Consider the following 16,698-nt stretch of genomic DNA (forward strand, 5'->3'; position numbering starts at 1 on the left):
AGGGTGCCATGGGGTAGAGGGGCCGGAGGGGATGGGACAACTAAGGCGGGGAGAGCTAGGGCAGACCGGGGTCTTGGCGGAAGGGGGGAGAGGGGCTCCCTGGCAGGACGGGCTAAGGGAAGACCTTTTGGGGGAGAGAAAGTTAACAAAGATTAACAAGCCAACCAGGGGAAAGGGGAAGATGGAATCCCGGGGAAATGGAGCAAAAGGGGGAAAAGGAGACCTGGACGCATCCTTTAGAAGGAGCCGAAGCGGAAAGAAAAAAGAAAAGTAAAGTAACACATGGAATAAAAATAATAATAAAATAAAGAAACAAATAAATAAATGCACGTAAATAGTGATGGGGAAAGTGAAGTGAAAAGAAAAACGGAAATGTGAAATGGCCAAAGGGTAGAGAGGGACTGCCGAGGAAGGGACTGGGCGCCTGCGTCGGGTCCCCCAAGGACCCGAAGGGGCGGGGGGGAAAAGTTGCTTGCTCTCAGCGCAGAATCCTGAGTTTAAAACGGAACACCTGTAAGCTAACTCCTGACTTTATGTTATAATGAAGTTTGCTGTGGCAATTTTTCTCCCACTCATCCAACTGGTCCTGCCTCTCATTTGGGTTGTAAGGGGGTTGGGCTCTGTGGGAGGAGGGTAGCAGGGAAGGAGTGTGAGACTGAATGAGAGCCGGTGGGGGGGCATTGGGATCAACAAGGGCTGTCGCCGTGCCACCCCACTGAGGGTGTCGGCGCTACGACAGGTTCCCGCGCCCGACAAAGGAGGGCCCCTCGGCGGGGGCCCCCCTTAGTGCCGATTCCCTCAGGAGGCACGGCGGGCAGGGGAGTCGGGGTGGGGGGGGCAGGGGGCCAAGCATTTCCCCACCCAGGAGGGGCTGGGGGGTGACGTCATCTCGAGCGCGCGGGCCAGCGCGCCCCAGCCAGCGACGCTATAAAAAAGCCCGGGGAATTGCAGGGGGCCTCTTTCTGCGGACTCCCAGACATGTTGCCCTCCCGCCCGCCCTTGCATTGTAGTACTGATGTGTGATGTTTTTTCTTGCAGGCTGAGACACCGGTCGCAGCGACAGGTCTCTTGCAGACAAGCCCAGCGGATGTTACCTGGTGTTCCCGTAGAAAGTACTGGCGGATACCACAAGGGGAACTGCACAGCCATCAGTTTATTATGAACGGCGCCCAGGAGTATTAGACTCCGGGGAGGCCCATGTTAATGGGGAGTGTTAGGGGGCTTGGAAGACCTTCCAACTCCAAAAGTGGGTGGGGGAAACGGGAAGTGCATCGTTGGAAACAAAAAATGGAAAGCAACAATGAAGTCAGCAAGGGGGGGGGGGTGAATTGAAAGATTTCACAGTAAACGGGGCTCCGGCAAGTGGGTTGGAAACTGAGGGGAAGGGGGGCCCATGGGAGATTAGGAGTTGGTAAGGGGGGGCTCAAGAGAAGGGGGGGCATTCGAGATTGACAGCTCAAGCAGTTGTAAAGGAAACACGGGGGGGGCCTTGGAATGCGGGGGGTAGGGGCCAGGAGGAGCAGGGGGGATAGTTGGGGAGGACCCCTCTTTAGCTAAAGGCAGGGGAAGGGGATGGGGATAAGAAGGTCGCTGGGCTCTGGGGGGGTAGGTAGCGCTGGATGGATGGGGCTCTCGAGAACAGGAGGGTGCCATGGGGTAGAGGGGCCGGAGGGGATGGGACAACTAAGGCGGGGAGAGCTAGGGCAGACCGGGGTCTTGGCGGAAGGGGGGAGAGGGGCTCCCTGGCAGGACGGGCTAAGGGAAGACCTTTTGGGGGAGAGAAAGTTAACAAAGATTAACAAGCCAACCAGGGGAAAGGGGAAGATGGAATCCCGGGGAAAGGGAGCAGAAGGGGGAAAAGGAGACCTGGACGCATCCTTTAGAAGGAGCCGAAGCGGAAAGAAAAAAGAAAAGTAAAGTAACACATGGAATAAAAATAATAATAAAATAAAGAAACAAATAAATAAATGCACGTAAATAGTGATGGGGAAAGTGAAGTGAAAAGAAAAACGTAAATGTGAAATGTGAAATGGCCAAAGGGTAGAGAGGGACTGCCGAGGAAGGGACTGGGCGCCTGCGTCGGGTCCCCCAAGGACCCGAAGGGGCGGGGGGGAAAAGTTGCTTGCTCTCAGCGCAGAATCCTGAGTTTAAAACGGAACACCTGTAAGCTAACTCCTGACTTTATGTTATAATAAAGTTTGCTGTGGCAATTTTTCTCCCACTCATCCAACTGGTCCTGCCTCTCATTTGGGTTGTAAGGGGGTTGGGCTCTGTGGGAGGAGGGTAGCAGGGAAGGAGTGTGAGACTGAATGAGAGCCGGTGGGGGGGCATTGGGATCAACAAGGGCTGTCGCCGTGCCACCCCACTGAGGGTGTCGGCGCTAAGGCAATTATAATAAAGACAGAGTTGAGATCAATTGACACTGTGTGGGCCTCCCTTCATTGTGGGCCTCCCTTCATTGTTGCCCGTGCGAGTGAATTCGGTCTCCAACATTGGCAATGCGGAGGTTCGGACTAGGCGAAGTCCCGATGCTCCAAGCACCTGCTGAGAAGTCGATCTGTGTGTGCGGCCCACCACAGCTGTTCAGACCGGCTTGGGCCGCATGAATGTGTGTGCCGGGCGGCGCCAGTGATCCGGCTCACAGGTGTGGCCGTGTAATAAGCGGTGCACGTGGCAGGCTTTCAGCCTGGGCTTCGGCGGTGCAGCTGAGCCCCAGCCTTCAGTGCACATGGCACCCTAGAGGCCACGTGCCATACTGCAGGCAAGAAAACAGGCCAGAAGAGCTTGCCCGCTCAACAGCTAGGCTGTCGGAAGCCCAGCCAGTGCTGGCAGAGGTACCCTGACCCTCTAGAGGTGAAGAAGGACAGGAAGATGCTCGTGCCACAGTGGAGAAGCACAGTGAAATAAAATGTTGGAGGAGGACATCCCTGCTACATTGCCTGCCAGGCCTTCAGAGGTTTTTCACCAGAGGCAGGGAGACATTACACCTTGGCAGCTGCCCCAAGCATTTGATCTCAGACACAGGTAAGATAGGGCTCCAATGGGTCAGATGGGTGAAGGACTTCAGACTATATGTGGGGGAAATGGGCCCCATGAATGAAGAAAGTAAAAAGAACAGACTAACCCTGGCACTGGAAGCAGCAGTACGGGACATATTATATGAGTTAGTTGACGAGGAGAAGGCAACATTTCAAGAAATTCGAGAAGCACTGGACAACTATGTCATGAGATTCTGCATCCACATGAAACACTGCACTTTCCATCGCTACCCAAATGATGAAGCACTGCGCCCTCAAGTCATCATGGGGTGCGAGTCTGCTGAATCCAAAAGGAAACTCCTCCAGAAGCAACGTACCCTAGATGAAATCCTGGCGATGGCCCACACCGACTCGGCGGTAGCACAACAGGTGGTCGGTCTGGGACGGGTAAAGATATCATCAGACCCCAGAGATCAGGAGGTCATCAAGAAGCTGACACCAACACCACCCCAACAAGGTCAGCCACCCTGCAAAATCGTGCAACAGGTGCAGCTATGAATTCCCTCACGGGGGCACATGCCCATCATTGGGTCAGAAGTATGCAGCATGTGAGGGAGACAAACATTTCAAGGCGGTCTGCAGGAACACCCCTGAGCCAATCACCCAGGCTGCCTCCCAGAGGAACAGCAGCCACCATCCCAATTACTGACCAGACGATAGAAGGCCAAGCCCCGAATAAAGAAGATACTGTCCCGCGGAAGGAGACAGCGGCCGATAACTGTCTAGATGTTCACACAGGTCCCCTGACAGGAAGAGCACATAGGCCTCAACAGAGAGTATGGTATGAGGAAGTATTCTCACCATCAGGAAGTGAATCGTCATCCTCGCAGGACAGTCAGAGGAAGAAGGGGTAAGTGTGGGCACTAGGAAATGAGACAGCGAAGGAACACAGGACCACATGGACTCTTCAAGTTCACAACATGCTAACAGAAATCCTTATCGACACCGGAGCAACAGTGAAAGTCCTGTGCGAGGTGGCTACAATTGACTCCCACACCCGCCTAAACTGAGACCCTTGCAGGTGGCAAATTTTCCCTTACGGCTCTAACGCACCTTTGCCATGCAAGGGTACCTTTACAACAATCAGTTCGCACAAATCACACACAGCCTGCATCCAGCTACATGTTCTTTCCACAGAAGCCATCAGTGGATGTATCCTAAGCTTTAAAACACCATAGACATGGGATTCGTCCACATTCTCTACCGTATGATGGCTCACAAATACCTGGCCCCAGGAGGGGACGTCCCGAAAGCATTTCCGAACCTTTTGAAAGGATTGGGCAAATTATGAAACTGCAAAGTAAGGCTTCATATCGACCCAGAAATTGAACCTTTGGCTCAACATTACAGGGGCATCCCCACAAATATACAAAAGAAGGTAGAGGAAGATATAAAATGCCTACTGGACCTTAACATCATGGAGCCAGCCGTGGGACCCACCCCATGGGTCTCCCCGATTGTACCGGTCCCTAAGAAATTGGCGGAAGGATCTATCCGCCTCTGCATAGATATACGCCGCTCCAACATGGCCATCCAGCGAGAGGAACACCAAGTCCCGAGAATAACGGACATGATGCACCTCCTCAATGGAGCAACAGTATTCTCAAAACTTGATCTCAATAAGGGCTACCACCAGCTAGAGCTGGCCCAGGAGTCTAGATATATTACCACCTTTGTGAACCAAATGGGTCTATTTCGCTACAAGTGTCTGAACTTTTGCGTATCCTCGGCTGCCGAGATCTTCCAGGAGGAGATCCACCAGGTAATCAAGCACATCCCATTGTGTATCAACTACAGCGATAACATTCTAATATTCGTCAAAACAGCCCAGGAACACCACAACACCCTGCAGAAGGTCTGCATGGCCCTAGGAGCAGCCCATGTAACGCACAACAAAGACAAATTGTGGATTTGGCAAACAGACCCTAAAGTTCTTTGGACAATAATTTCAGACCAAGGAATTTGTCCGGACCCAGTCAAGGTCAAAGTCTTACAAGAAGCCCCCCACCCAGTGAAAGTGTCGGACCTGAGGTCATTCCAGGGGTTCGCAAGTTACTGCTCCTGCTATCTAAATTTTGCCCCATACATCATGAAAGTCGTTTCCTATGCAAACTGCAGTCTGACCACAAACAAGCAGAAATATTTGCAGGTGGAAATGGAAAGTCTGGCAGTCGTCTGGGCTTGCAAACATTTCCACCTTTTCCTATTACGAAAGCCTTTACATTGGTCACTGACCATCAAGCTCTCTTCACCATCTATGGTAAATCACAAGCCCGGATGCCACCGCAAATTGAGAGGTGGGGACTTGGTCTCCAAAACTATAAATTCACCATCTGCCATAAACCAGGTGAGGACAGGAACCCAGCTGACTATCTTTCGCGCCACCCTACATGACCTCCACAACCCGAGCACTCAATTGCGGATGCATACCTACAGTACATCATCCACCAAATAAAGCCATTCCCGATAGCATGGAAAACACTCAACAGGAGTCGGAGGTTGACCCAGTACTGGCGATTGTCGCACAGTGTATCAGCCAAGGAAAAATGAGACATGCGAAAGAGAGGGTCAGACACCTGGATGAAATCACTACCACTGAGGATCAAATCGTCATGAAGAGCTGTAGGGTTGTTCTGCCCAAGTCACTATGCCAGCAAGTCATAGACCTGGCCCACGAGGGGCACCGGGGGTGGTCTCTAAGAAGAAGCTATTGAAGCAGAACATCTGGTTCCCAGGCTTGGATAAACAGGTGGAGGACACTCTAAAAGAATGCGCCATTTGAAGTGTGATAGCTCCACCCCCACGCCCAAACCCATTGCTGATGTCTCCACTCCGAGGCAGGGTATGGGAAGAACTAGCGGTTGACTTCTTTGCACCCCTTCAGGACGGCACCTACACCTTAGTCGTGATCGATGAATATTCAAGGTACCAGGAGGTACAGATTGTGCCGTCCGCAGCAGCAACAGCAGTCATTCCGGTCCTAGACCGAATACGTACAGCCTATGTCCCCCCAAACCCTCAAGTCCGACAATAGACCACCATTCACCAGCGTGGACCTTGCCAACTTTGCTCAATACATGGGGTTCAAACATCGGAAAATCACGCCCCTCTGGCCCCAAGCCATGGGAAACCTTAAGAGGGCACTACAAGTGGCTCATCCATCCCACAAACCTTTCGAACAGACATTATACCAGCTCTTGTGAGATTACCGTCACACTCTCCACAGCACCACTGGCAAGTGCCCAGCTGACCTCTTGTTCGGCGGCAGACTATGGACACGACAGCTGCAAGGACTCCCAGAGAGAAACACCATACCAGAGGACAGGGAGGTCCGAAGCAGAGACGCAGAAGAGAATCACAAAATGAAGATAGCAGAGGCTGAGCATAGAGGGGTTCGAGAGCACAGCTTTGAGGAAGGTGAGTAGTAGTACGCTAGACTCAAAGAAGGAAGGAGGACTCAGGATTTGCACCTTTTCCTCTCACAGTCACGAGAGTGAAAGGCACAATATTCACCGCAGCAGATAGCAACTGATGAGCGGGAAGACCGTGAGGAACCTAATGACATTTGGGTCAGGGAAGACTCGGGTGATTCATACTGGTGGGACAAGGAAGCCTCTGTTGGGGAAGCCTCAGGTGACAAAGGCATGGGAGTGTCAGACAGGTCCCCTCATCGCAGCCCTGAGCCGACTAAGGAAGGCCGCCCAGTCAGAGCAAAGACTAAACCCAGAGGACTCATTGAAGAGATGGGCTAGCATCTGACTAAGTATTGTAAAAGGGGGAAGGTTGCCAGGTTCATGTTTGATCCACATCGTTATGTGGAAGGTGGGGCTAGGGTGGGGGTGGGGCACAGGAAGAAGGGTTTGACGGGAAGCCGAAAGGGAAAAGGCAGCTATAATAAAGAGGGCGTTGAGACCGGTTGACACTGTGTGGGTCTCCCTTCATTGCTGCGTACGCGGCGTGACAGAAAACATTGTAGCAGCCCTGCAAGCAAAGTGAACTCACTCTACAACAGCATGCTGATAAACTGGATGATTTCCCTTCGCTAAGCTGAAATAAAAGACACTTGTAGCGAGTCCAAAAACGTCTATCCACTGTACATATACACCATTAATTGACGGTGTATCAATTGGTATAAGCTACACAAATGGGAGGAATTAGACAGAGCACACGGAAGCTTGGAAAACAACCGGTGGAGGAAACCAAATCCCCCCCCTAGGAACAAACGTTGGACTGGCTGATGACTTAGAAGAAGCAACTTCATCTTCATCCTGCTGCCTATGAGATTTATAAGCAAAACAAGTGCATCCATGTCACTTGAATCAGTAAAGCCAGAACGCACAGTTAAACGGATGCTCCATCAGTAATAAGGCCATTTCGAAAGAAAGAATTAACCACAGTAAGTCACTTGACACGTATTACCGTTCTCTGCCATAAACCTATTGCTAAAAAAAAGTTGAATCTGTGATGAACGCCATAAAGGACTTGCATACAAGGGATGAGGGTGAATTCAGCTCCGCTTTAGCGATTGAGTCAACATTTCATTTGCAATCAGGGGCTGTTACATTTATAAATGCAAGAACATAAAAACAAAAGCCCTGCCGTGTCGTGGAAATATTGCTAGGACTGAACAATGAAAAAGTAATGCTAGATATTTTTCCGTTAAATATAAAAACTCGGGATTCCTTTGAGGCATTGCAAGGGCCCTTATCATGCATCAGAAGATGGAGAAGAGCAGGCCTGGGCACAGAAACAGCAGTGCTTCAAATCTAATTGTAGCGGTATTACCCCCATTGAAGGTGCCTCATGGAGGTGAAGCCATTAACGGATAACCTTTAACCCACATCAAACAGAAACCATAACTGCCCCCTTTAAGTGGCTGGTGAAGCTATGGCTGGAAATGAACGAGTCCCTCCAACAGGATCTTGCTTCCAGAGAACTCGAAAATGCAATAATGACCCTGTTAATGAAGGAACCATGGGCTGCCCATCCCCCGGCAGCTGGCAGGCCCATCTCCAACATGTCCCCACGGAGCAAGATCCTGGAGAACGAGGTGACACAAAAGATTCAGAAAATAGTGCCAGCAGCCAGTTACCCCAGATCATTTGTTTGGGTTTGCCTAGGCATCTCCCAGAGCACTTCAAAAGATACATGTTACTTATTTTTAGATGGTGATTTTAAGTAGGCCACTAGATAAATAGAAAAGAAAAGGTTTCTCGACTAGAATGCTTTATGAAGTGTATCCCCTGGCCTAATTAGGTGGGTTGAATTGCTAAACCTCCGAGGGACAGCAAAATAAATAAAGACAGGGACACCAGTGTATTCTTATGTGTTCTACCACCAGGGTAAAGGGAATGCACCATCCAACCCCTCAGTGGGGCTTATTAGAATGTTGCGAAACAACAGTAAAAGACATGCCACCCCCTGGCCTGAGGAGGTGGACTGGCCCCATAGGGGAGAACCTTTAGAAAAATCATTACAAATAACGGTGGGGAGGGGGGAGAAAGAAATGGCAAGAAGGAGAAGGCATGGAAACATGTTCCTTGGTGGTCAGAGGCCTTAAGCGACACCCTCAGAACTTCAAGGACTTAATAAGCCAGGCTACCGATGCCAGAGCTTGGCTCGGCGTGAAGTGTGAGCCTCGGGCTGCATGCCCGGTGCTGCCCAAGCACCCACACAGTCTGATGCTGAGTCAGCTTGCCAGGGGCCAGGGGCCAGACCTGGCGATCTCAGAAGGGCGAAGAGCAAGCCGCATGTGTGGGGTAGCCCAAGGGCAGAGTGGCAAAAGAGGCACCATGGCCCATCCCAAAGCCATTCGGGGCAGGCCGGATGAATGAGTATCCCCGGGCCACATTGGGATGGCGGCCCGGGTGTAGTAATGGCCACCCATCCTGGGCCATGCGAGTGGGCTGGCCGAGACCAGGCAGCACAGTCTGGGAGCTATACACCCTACCCAGGGGCCAGACAGGGCATGCCAGAGAAGGGGAAATCCTTGGGTTATGTTTGCCAAGAGCAATGCAGGTGAAAAGGCTGGTGCAGGCCCTGGTGCGTGGAAGCGACTGCACCTGTCCAGCATGCAAGTGAGGACTGGCGCAGGCCTACCTGTCAGCGTTGCTCAGGCGCACTTTCACTTCCCGATTGGGAGCGAATGGGCATGGCCGGATCACAATAGTGATGCAGTGCACCACCACAGCATGTGGCGCCGCGCGGAAGATGGACTCCCAAGCATCGACAGTGATAGCGTGGTCCCACATGCGCACTCCCCATCAAGAATTTAGGACAGCAACAGGGGTGAGCTAGTCCCTCCCGAGCAGCTGGGAGGGGCAGGTTCCACGCCCCAGAAAAACAGCAAGGTACTGCGCATGGTGCCCTTTGGGGAAATAACTGGAGGGCCATTTTAGGGGTGACTGACTGCAGCAGCTGCACCCAGGTGCTTCTGTATCTATATTTGGATGTATTTGAGTATACATTTGTCGGGCTAGAGGCACATTGTTTAACAGGGCTATCCTTTAGCCCAACCTCTACGTGGGTGGCACATGAGAGGGAAAAAGGGGACTTACATCTGTTCGCCTTGGGACATGGAGGGAGGAGGACGAGGACAGAGCAGTTACGTCATGGCTGGGAACATGAACAAGGGATGTGTAGGTTAATACAGGGAAATAGGATTGCTTTGCTTATTGGTGCTGTTAATTAAGCACCCTGGTGACTGGTGTCATTTATTAAAGATAAGGATAGCATCACAGAGGGTGTTGGAGGAGGAACTGAGGATGAAGCCCATCTCGTGTTTAGTTGTGACATCTTTGTTTGCGGGTTTACCTAATGTTCCCTTGCTCTGCAGCTGGACTGTGGGGAGGCGAGGGGCCTGGAGTGGTCTCACCTTGGATTAGTGGCTACCGCCACGCCAGGGGGCCCAGGCCCAAATAAAACAACAGGGCTACAGAAGCAAAGGACAGTTGAAAGAGTGATGGTTTGTAACTTCTACTGAAAATATAGGAGTGAAATGGTCAAGGAAAAATCCCCGCATAGCTACACTGCCGTAAGAGGAGAACAGGCAGTACATAATGCTCAGAGGGGAGGGATGAGGTTGAGAGCCCAGATGAATTGTTTCCCGATAGCCACACTTGGAAGCTTTCACTCTTTCGTGGTGCTGATTAAATGCGTGTATTGATTTTCTCCAGATGCAACATGGCCACTAAGTAACAGGACTGCTGCTCCGAGGCCAGGCTCATAACGATTCAGGAACATGATGGGCAGGATGAGCAATGCTCACATGTGCCCTGATGCATCTGCAGGCAGAGTGCACGTGCAGTCCCATCAGCATTAGGAACGGGGTCCGTGGGATTTCCAGCCTTAGGAACGGGGTCCGTGGGATTTCCAGCCTTAGGAACGGGGTCCGTGGGATTTTCGGTAGGTGAGAGAATAAAGTCAAATGTAGCTCAGGGGTAATGCGTTTGGCTTGGAAGCTCAACTCAGCGCAAAACAGGTTCGAATCCCGATCTCGTGCTTAGAAACCAATCTCTGGTATTAACAATTATAACATATCTAGAGACTAAGTGCCTTCTTTCTAGTTTTGAATGAGATTAGGGCCTCTCACTTGAAGTCTTCGAGTTGTTCTTTCCTCCTCTTGTTAGCCCATAATTCACTTGAGAAGCAATATAGCAGTGATTTGCAAGCTCCCCAATTGTTTTGGACCACGACTCCCATAATTCTCCTCCATTGACTACCGATTGGAGTTGTACATGAAAACATCTGTCGAGCCAAAGGTTGCATACCTCTGCAATAGAGAATGGGATTGCAAGGCTGGGGCTTGGCACCTCCAAACCAAACCATATGTGCACAATTGCCAAGGACTATGTAATGAATTCTTATTTAGAGTCAGTGGGCATATGTATTTTGGGTGCTGTCCTGAAATCATGGAGTGGATTTGGCCCCCGATACCTGGACTTGGAGACACCATCAGCATATAACCATTTTTTAATTACATTTTTGCATTGTGAACATAAAACATAGAAACAATCAAATTAAAAGTACCCCACCCTCCTCCTAATATAATAATCGCCACGGCAGCAATGTGACAGCTCATCAATTGCTGCACAGCATGCCAACCACGGAACCATTATTCCGACATGTGATTGCACCCACTCTTTACTTTAGAGCGGTCTTGAACCCAATTCCAAAAAGTTCCCTTTCCGACTGAGAGCCGTGATGGGGCTGGAGAGACCTTACTTAGTAAACTTCGATTTATCTCTGGTCAGTTCCCCATTTACTTATGAACATCCCCCATTCTTCATGAAAGGCTACCATGTCATCTCGTATTAGGGATGTCAATCTTTCCATTGTGAAGATGTCCCATACCTTGTGCAACCATTCCTCCTTCTTTGACACTGTTGGACTTTTGCCACTTTTATACTACTGCCAATCACCCTGCCCTCAACAGTGCCTCCCACATTCTGGGGAACCGATATTCATCCCCATCGCTGGGAGGAATTCCCAGCAGCATTTGTAGTGGTTTTATATCAAGCTGGACTCCCGCCATCTCCTTTATCCAATTTAGAAGTTCGGCCCAGTGCATTTGGATCCTAGAACATGACCACCAGATGAGTTCAGTTGTCTGCACCCTCGAGGACAGTTTGGCGACACCCCCTTATGCATCTTAAAGAGCCTTAAAAGGTTTCTGTGCCACCCATGTAACATTTCAAAATTATGTTTCATAGCTGACTTGAATAGGTTTCTGTGAAAAGTGACTTCTGTGAGACAGGTATGGTATGAAGAGACGACACAGGAAACAGATTTCAAGTTTCAAAGAATATTGGTATTTCAATGTCAGGATGGTGTAGGGCCCAAATAGCCATAATACAAAGGTAGAGATTTCTCCTGCCTAGAGAAAACTAAAGGAAGTCTGTGGGCCTCATTACACGGTAGGAGGTAACCATGGCACTATTAGCGCCATGGCTACCCCCTACCGCCTTCTAGGTCCGGGTAGGCGGTATGGGGACTTACCGGATCATTCCGACCCTGGAGGACCCGGTAAATCCCCATGCCAATTACCATTCCCCATTCCCATTCGAGCCCCCATAGGCTCAATGGGAATGGGGAAGGAGCTAATAACGGTACCGCTATTAGCGGTACCGTTATTAGCTCTGAAGTCCCTCAGCAGGTCCCGTCCTTAACGTGTGGTCTGACCACACGTTAAGGACGGGACCCGCTGAGGGACCTCGTAGTAGGGTGGTAAGGGATTACCGGCACCGTTGCCCTTACCGGTGCCGGTAATCCCTTACCGCCTTCCGTGTAATGAGGCCCTGTGTCTGTAAAACACAATCAAAAAGTCTGTCTGTGTCAAAAATAAAGTCTCAGCTGTTCCTAGCTCAGAGTTCTTCTTGGGTTCCCTTCCCCAAATTCAATACAGTATAGTTCACACAAAAGGGAGGTCTCAAGGTTCCCTTCCCCAAGACAAGGTTTCCTAGTTCTTTCAACTCTCAGGGTTCCCTTCCCAAAGGTTTCACTGCAGAGCTTTTACTGCTTTCGTCCACTCAATGTTCAAAACAAGAAAACAATTATGTCTACTTAACTCACCTTCTGACTTGCCTGCCCATTGGTTTCACATTTCTCATGAATCATTTCCAATGTCCTTTGCGGGTTATCATTTAGGGCTCTCTGATATAGGCGCAGTTGTCAGACCACACAGTCCATCCATCACAGGTCACGCAACCAGGAACCCTCAGCTTCTCCTGGACTTGATATTGTCTGTGAACTTCATAGCGTGGAACTCCCTGGTCTAGGCGCAGTTGTCGGACCCCACGGTCCACCCATTACAGATCAAGCCGCCAGGAGTTCCCATAACTTTGTTTGGCCCCTTTCCAGGCTCTTCTGCCTCAGGCTTTTGGCTTTTCACACTGGTCTGTACTTTGGTACACTCTTCTGTTAATGTAAAACACTTGGACACTCTTACATCAGTCTTTTGTGTTACCGTAGACTTATGGGCTTTTCTCACACTGATGGTTAGAATACTTAAATGATGGTTCAGTACTCCATATATTTTTGTTTTATTCACAGTGCAATTTTAAATATACGGTTGGTGTTCAATAAACTGTGATGTTTCACGTAGCTCTTGTTATGTTCAAATGTCTGGTTAATGTTCAATATGCCGTGATCTTCTTTAAATAGCACTGGTTGAGTTCAAATGTTCGGTGTTCAAGATACTAAAGGAGTATTTCAATTAAGTTTGGTATTTATTATACTCCATTAGGAGTTTTAATTCAGTTTGACATTCAATATAGTGTATTTTCAGTCAGACCATCACTTGCCTATGGTCCCAGGAGTGACCCATTCTCCCCGTGCCTTCTGACAAACACCGGTGCTTTGGTCCATCATAGCGACTGCTTCTGCGGTTCTGACTCCTCTTCTCCATAGCGGGGAAGCAGACTGCCACGTTTGTCGGTCTCACGATGCTCCCCTTCACTCTCACCTGAGGAGAATGAGACAAATTGGTCGGTGTGGCTTAACTTGGCGTCCAAGGGTTGATGCTTGAATGTTCCCTTCTTGTCGAAGACATAGGGTCTGTTCCGGGAAGTCGCCACTATGCCTGATGGTAGAAACAAAGGGGAAAAAGCTGTGAGGCATAAAAAAACCACAGCAGATGATTAAGTCCGGCGAGCAGGATTACCAGGTCTGTGGTGTCAGTAATAGTACTGCAGAGAATAGCAAGAACGGAAGAAGGTAAGCAGAAGCTGGTAAGGCAGAGGATACCCAAGTAAGCAGGGGCGGTAGCAGAAGAATCTAGGAGAAGCAAAGAAAGCAGGAAGGAACAGAGCCGGGAAGGCAGAAAAACAGAGTTTAGACCCAAAGAGGAAAAACAAGGGCACACAGGAAGGTGGTTTGGAAGACTAGACCGCGAAGTGCATTTTGGAATATTAACATGGGGGCACCTCAATGGCGGCGCTTCCATCTATTAGAAACCTTACATGAATGCACATTCATGACAGTATGCCCCTTCTTATGGGTAAGGTATCCGGGTTTTCCTTGATGCAGGTGATGAAACCGTTGTATCAACCCTAAAGCTTTGATGTGTCCAACGGGTTCCCATGAGCCCTCCGCTGAAGAATATCCTTTCCATTGAACCAGGTATTGGAGCCTGCCGTTCCGGTACCGGGAATCACGTATCCTCTCAACCTCATATACCACAGAAGAAGGGCCATGGATTTGTAATTGTTGGTTCTTTTTGCTTACGTTGGAGGCTTCTTGCAGTTTCAATTTAAAAGCGACACGCTTCATCTGAGCCGTGATGGTAAAGGGACCAATGTATCTCGGAGACAGCTTCGACAGATGAACCCATCTTGGGAGGTGTTTCCTGGATGGCCAGACTCAAGAACCCACCTTCCATCCAGGGACTCCACTTCGATGAACATCTGCTTGTCACTTGTAGCATTGTTTGCCATCTGCTAGGTTTCCATGGGCATCCTTGCGGGACAAGGCGATGGAATCTAATATGAATCAACAGAAGGTACAATGGAAGATGGGAAAGAATGAGATGGAAAGGCCTGAGGATGTCTTCCAGAAAGGCAGAAAAAGGACTAATCTGGATAGCTGAGTGTGTGGCATTGTTGTACGCGAATACTGCTATTGGCAAAAGACTCACCCAATTGTCTTGTTCGGTGTTGTCTAGTTCGATTCTGAGTAGTTGACAGAGCGTCTTCCAGAATGTAGATTTATATTGGTAACCTTGGTCTGAGAATATAGAAACCAGAAGGCCATGTAAACAGAAAATCTCCTTAAGAAAAACTTGTGCCATTGCAGGTGCAGTGGGTACCCTTTCAAAGGTGTGAAGTGTGCTGTTTTAGAGAAGCAGTCAATGGTAATCATAATAGTAGAACAACCCTGAGATAGGGGAGGTCCACTACAGAATCCGTGGAAAATATGACTCTACGGTTCCACTGGCAACTTGGGTTGCTCAAGAAAACCGACTGGTTTGGTTGTGGAATATTTACTCCGGGTGCATATGGGACAGGACGTATTGCCGTAATCAGAGCAGAGTAAAGCCATGTTTAACATCCAGTTAATGAGAGGATTGTGTAACTGCAACCAGGGCATGCCTAAGCTAACGGGAAAGTGGGCTGCCCTGCTGATATCAAAGGACAAAGTCTCCTTATGATCAAAATTGGACATCTGTAATGGAACAGAAGTATGTGTGATGGGACCAGAACTCAATGGCCGCCCATCAACCCCTTGCACAGGTTGATCATCTGGTCTAGATAGCTTGGGCGCACCTTCCTGGTGAGCACAGCGGGCGTCTATGAAGTTTCCAGCTGCTCCGCAATCTAGCAAAGCCAAAACATTGAGTTGTTGTTGTTTACCCTAACGAAGATTGATTCGAAGAACCATAAGACAGGTGTCCAGGTTCTCCTTAATTGGGTTGTCCAAGGTAAACGGGACACATAGGAACACCCTGGCTAGTGGTCCCACTTAAAACCAGGGTCTCCCATTTCCTGGTTTACGTGGAGGAACCTCTGGACAATTCTGCAGCAAGTGATCCTCAGAAGCGCAGTATAGACACAATCCTTTGTCTCTGCCTATCAGCAGGTGTCAAAGGACCTCTCGCCATACCAACTTTCATCGGTTCTTCGGAACTGGCGGTTTCCTGTCTAGGCACAGGGGCCATAGGTAAAGGAGATGACACAGTTTCACAGTTGTGTCTCTTTCAGCACGTCATTCTGAGAGATGATAGTCTAATTGTAATGCCAGAGAGAACAGTTCCTCCAGAGAGTTGGGACGCGAGTACGGGGCAATTCGACCTTAAGTTCTTCACAAAGCCCTCTTCTGAAAACTGAATTGGGCACCTTCGGGCCATCCTACCTCAAAAGCAATGCGGTTGAAGGAGGAAATATATGACATAAGGTCAGAAGATCCTTGCTTGATGTCGAGAAGTGATTCTCCAGCTGTGAAGGCTACTTCGTGTCTTTCGAATGTATGCTTAAGCAGATTCAGGAAGGCATTGTAATCCAAGAGAAGTGGGTTGGAGGAGGTAACCAGAGGACTAGCCCAAGTCAATGCATTTCCCACCAGGTTGTAAATTAAGAACCCCACACATGAACGATTCAAGGCATATGCTCTGGGTCTGAAAGTAAAAATAAACCACACACGCATCAAGAAACACCGTTAACCTTTTGGGAGATCCGTCATACTTCCCTGATGCCATTCCAGGGGGTCGGGGGGGTAGATCAGTCTGGTGGGTGTCCTGAGCAGTCACTAGTTGGCAAAAAGCTGTTTTCGGCCTTCAGGCCCTGTACCTCTAGTGACAGCCCCTGAACTGCTGAGAGCAGCTCTTGGACTTGTTCAGCTGTTGCTGTTTCAGGGGGGCGTTGCAAGCTCTCATAATGCTCCCCTTCACTCTCACCTGAGGAGATGGAGGCAGATTGGTCAGTGTGGCTTGACTTGGCCTCCAAGGGTTGATGCTTGGATGTTCCCTTCTTGTCGAAGGGATAGGGTCTGTTCGGGGAAGTCGCCACTATGCCCTGTGGGCAGAAACAAAGGGGGTTAGAGGCGCACCTCCCAGAATCAAACCAATTGCAGGGATGAGGCCGTGAGGCATAAAAAAACAGCAGATGGTAATGTCGAGCGAGCAGCATTACCAGGTCTGTGGCGTCAGTAATAGTACTGCGGAGGATAG

At 49.7% G+C, this 16,698-nt stretch overlaps 1 protein-coding gene across 8 annotated transcripts in view; it reads right to left on the reverse strand.

Moving 5' to 3' along the window:
- The window catches only part of ELMOD1 (ELMO domain containing 1), a 446,580-nt gene that overhangs the window by 378,146 nt on the left and 51,736 nt on the right, over window positions 1–16,698 (reverse strand). Inside the window, exon 1 of one of the 8 annotated variants that reach the window (XM_069640658.1) lies at window positions 12,609–12,628. The exons of the other annotated variants lie outside the window; for them this stretch is intronic. The gene's annotated coding sequence lies outside the window, so the exon portion shown is untranslated. Of the gene's footprint in view, window positions 1–12,608; window positions 12,629–16,698 lie in introns of those variants that run through there. 8 annotated transcript variants of the gene reach the window in all.

Source organism: Ambystoma mexicanum, chromosome 7q, assembly GCF_040938575.1.
Source record: "Ambystoma mexicanum isolate Mex_15411 chromosome 7q, UKY_AmexF1_1, whole genome shotgun sequence".
Lineage (NCBI taxonomy): Eukaryota > Metazoa > Chordata > Amphibia > Caudata > Ambystomatidae > Ambystoma > Ambystoma mexicanum.